The sequence below is a fragment of the Gymnoscopelus microlampas genome, assembly GCF_963454915.1.
Source record: "Gymnoscopelus microlampas genome assembly, chromosome: 17".
NCBI classification, from domain to species: domain Eukaryota; kingdom Metazoa; phylum Chordata; class Actinopteri; order Myctophiformes; family Myctophidae; genus Gymnoscopelus; species Gymnoscopelus microlampas.
In genome coordinates, this window is record NC_139954.1 from 33,586,728 (window position 1) to 33,591,314 (window position 4,587).

Consider the following 4,587-nt stretch of genomic DNA (forward strand, 5'->3'; position numbering starts at 1 on the left):
CCACTCCGCAACAACGTGCTCCCTGATTGGTTGGTTTTCCTACAGAAAGCAGGGAGTTCAAAGGTCGTCTCTCGCTAGAGTCATTCTGCGTCGCTACTACGCAGACATGCATGCACACACAGTGGTCGAAAGTAACTAAGTACATTCACTTATGTGCTGTACTTTAAGTACAATGTTGAGGTACTTTTACTTTACTGGAGTATTTCCAATGTTTTATACTTTTACTTCTACTTCACTACATCTCGGATCGTAATATTGTACTTTTACTTCACTACAGTTATTTGTAAACTTTAGTTACTTGTTAATTTGTAGATTTTGATTATTATTACAAAACATACAGTCTCTAATACAGTAACCACATCGTCCCTATATACATTACGGCCATTTGAAAATAGCAGATCTACAAGCTTGCAATGCGTTGCGATGTGAAGATATTTTATACATTTGAAAACGTGTGAAATGGGACATTCTGCATAATGAGTACTTTATACTTTTGGTACTTTACGTCAATTTTGAAACCCAGACTTTTACTTGGAACAGGCTATTTCAGTATTGATAGTCGAACCTCAGATTCAAGAGGAGCGATGTGGATTCCGTCCTAGTCGTGGAACAACTGACCAGCTCCTCTCTCTTGCAGGGATCCTGGAGAAGGCCTGGGAGTATGCATATCCAGTCTACATGTGTTTTGTGGATTTAGAGAAGACATATGATGGGGTTCCTCGGGAGATACTGTGGGAGGTGCTGCGGGAATATGGGGTGAGGGGGTCCTTGTTGAGGGCCAGCCAATCTATGTATGCCCAAAGCAAGAGCTGTGTGGGTAGGGTTGGCCTCCACCAGCCAGGGCTGCGCATTGTCACCTATCCTGTTGTGATATTCATGGACAGGATCTCGAGGCGCAGTCGTGAAGGAGAGGGTATACAATTCGGGGAGCTAAGGGTTGCTTCACTGGTTTTTGTGGATGATGTGGTCCTGATGGCACCATCGGTCAGAGACCTTCAACTCTCTTTCAACTCTCTCTGGATCGGTTCGCGGTCGAGTGTGCAGCGGCTGGGATGAGGATCAGAATCTCCAATCTGAGGCCATGGTTCTCAGCAGGAAACCGATGGATTGTGCAGTAAAACCGCTGTTCCTTGACTTTGAAAGTAACCAGTTTAGGTGTTTCGGGCAGCTAGTACAGTAACATATTCCTCCCGAGCGATCCTCGCTGCACGTCCCACTGGGAAGAGACCTTGTGGGAGACCAAGGACCAGATGGGGGGGATTATATCTACACACTGGCCTGGAAATGCCTCAGGATCCCCCAGGAGGAAGTTGCTAATGTTGCTCTGGAAAGCGAAGACTGGAAATCTGTTGGAACTGTAACCCCCGCGACCCGATTCCGGATAAGCGGTTGAGGATGGATGGATGGATGGATACTTTTACTTAAGTAAAAAAGTTGAGTACTTTTACTACTTGGCATTTACCCACCAAGTGGAATCAAGTGGAATGTATTAGTCACATTGGACCTGTGATCCTCAACCTTTTCAGGCCGGGACCACCACAAATAATCATAGGCTATTTGAACTGGCTGACAAGCACTTGGAATTGTAGGAGTTGAGGCATTACATTTAGTTTGACTCTGTTCCAGATCTACAGAATCACTGACTAGACAAGCATGTTGGTGGAACACATTGCTAACACAGCAATACAATTGTTACGAAACCTAGGGTCTAGGGTCGGGTTTGTAACACAATGATGTTTAACAGGTTGTTGAGCATAGGAAGTACAAATAATGCAAAGAAAGAAAGAAAGTAAGCCACTACCAGGGGACACGGGTGTTGCCAAAATAACAAACAAAGCAGCTATGGAAAACAATAGACAGACTAACTAACTCAATGGTAACTAGACGCGTCGCAATTCTGGGAAATTGCAAAGTGTGGTTGCGCCGACGGTGGTCGCGGGTCGCGGCCGCGGGGACTCGAGGAATACGCCTGGAGGAATACCGTCGGAGGCCGCGCGACGTGCGATTTCGAATTCGGTGCCGATCGGATCCCGCGTTCGTGACACGTGCCGTTCTGATTTGAGGAAATAGGCCCCTCCCACTAAAGAAACTGGCCCCTCCCACAAATGTAGCAGGCCAATGACATCGTCATGTCACTCCTGAGATCACTTGATCACTTCAAGGCGGGGACATAGATTGGTGAAGCAATAGGAAGTGCCGCACGAATCCGGGCGGCTGGATTTGGATCCGCCCTTCGAGACCATCGATTGGGCTCGTTCTTTCAGTCTACTCTAACAGTGACTGCAGCGTCAAAAATATAAAAATGGCGAACACCCCTTACCTACTGTGCTTAACAAGGTTCTACCTACGTGGTGGCTATGTACAGAGGCCTCTGTCTTTCCTGTCCCAAGGCAGCAGCTTACACAAAGCAGGTTAAAGGTAGAACAGTTACTGAATATTCAAAGGTTGCTCTGGGTAATCAGAATACAAGGCAAAGACATAAGGCTGCAGACATGAGCCTACAAGCTGACAGGTCGAAGGAATGAGAGAGACTGAGCTAAGGTGGAACCCAGCATGTTATAGACAGCAGATGGTGGTGATTGGATGAAGGTGGGGCCAGGTAACGGCCGGGTTGATTGACAGCTGATGAGGTGGTGACTTCAGACCTGCAGAGAATGATAGAGGGAAGGAGAGACAGGGGGAGGAATACATAGAAATCCCAGACAACAAAACCAAACTACGTGGAACGTAACAACAATATAACAACAAGATTTAAATAAAAAATAGAAAAGTGCACTCCATGGACTGCAAATCTCCGCCAGGCCGGGTTGCCTACCTCAGGCTGTATCAGTCATGGGGTCCATTCTCCGTACCCAGCGAAAAACACCAAATAATGCATGCAGGGCAGAACTAGGACGATACCCACTCATAATCAAAATAAAAAAGAGAGCACTTAAGTTCTACAACCACCTAAAAGAAAGCGACCTAAATGCACTCCATAACAAAGCACTCACACACAGCGAAACTCTAGAGAGATGCCCCCTCAGCCAGCTGGCCATGGAACTCCGGGCACAAACACAAACAGAGCCACGAGATAGAAAACCCATCGGACCAAACAAAATTATAAAACAGCAAAAGGAAAACTACCTGACACATTGGAAAGAAGCAACACAAAAGCAGAGTAAACTAGAATGCTATCTGGCCCTAAACAGAGAATACGCAGTGGCAGAATACCTGAGCACCGTGACCGACCCAAAACAAAGAAAAATCTTAACTAGATACAGACTCAGTGAGCACAGTCTTGCGATCGAGAAAGGTCGTCACAGGCAGACCTGTATCCCGAGAGAAGACAGACTATGCACCCACTGCACACAAAAGGAAGTGGAAACCGAGCTACACTTCCTAACCGTCTGTCCATTGTACCAAGACATCAGAGACACATACTTCCCACAGATTACAACCACACACAGAGACTTTGAAAACATGACCAACGACAAAAAACTCCCATATCTGCTGGGCGAAGTACAACAATGTGCAAACACAGCAGCAAGATTCGTGAGTTGTTGTGATAGGAGAAGGATATCGAACGGAACACAACCACCCTAAAGACTAATCATTGTGTATATTCCTGCACTATACCTGCACCCAGTGATCTTGGTACATAGAAATTGATCTATTGAAGATTCTGACTTTCAAATGTACATTTTTTGTTTTGATTGTATTGCTGTATTGTTGTATTGTGCTTTTTGCTTTGGCAATGTAAACGTATGTTTTCTCATGCCAATAAAGCCCTTTGAATTGAATTTGAATTGAATTGAATTGAATTGTGTGTTTGTGGCGCCCCCTATGGGCAGAAGTGAAAGTGATTTTAGAGTTTTTTTTTTATTGATTGAATACTTTATTAATCAGAAATGTCAACAGCACCTGGTACAGTCAGACATTAAGGCTAAGAGGATAATCCATTGCATTCCATTGCGATTCCAATTTGGGTTTGAGTGGATGTTGTCCATTCACTTCTCACCAGCGCCACTTGAAGCAAATCACACCCAGGTGTTGTTACTGTTAATTGTGCTCTGATTGGCTAGTGAGACGCATGACGTATAGCGGCTTATAAATAGATGTGTCACTTCGGAGCGCTGCGGTGCGCGTTCCGAAGTGACATCAGTGCCATCAGCCAAGCTAACATTTAGTGGTTACATGTTGCCTTTCCGACAGACGGATAGGACACTTACACAGACAGGACGGATAGGACACTTACACAGACAGGACGGATAGGACACTTACACAGACAGGACGGATAGGACACTTACACAGACAGGACGGATAGGACACTTACACAGACAGGACGGATAGGACACTTAAAGATTGAAACAGCAGGCTGTCTTTGCTTTAGGCTTTCAAAAGCACTATCTTGTTAGCATTGAAATATTCTTTTCATACGTTTACCTGTAAAGTTTTTCATGTTTACTTCAGCGTTGTTGTAGCCAGCACCACTGTGAAGCAGTTAGTTTGTTCTTCCTAAGAAAAAAAAATGCGGTCTTCTCATGAGACTTTACAAAAAGGTGTTCAATATGTCTTTCCTATAGTCTATCTATGCTACATGACTTA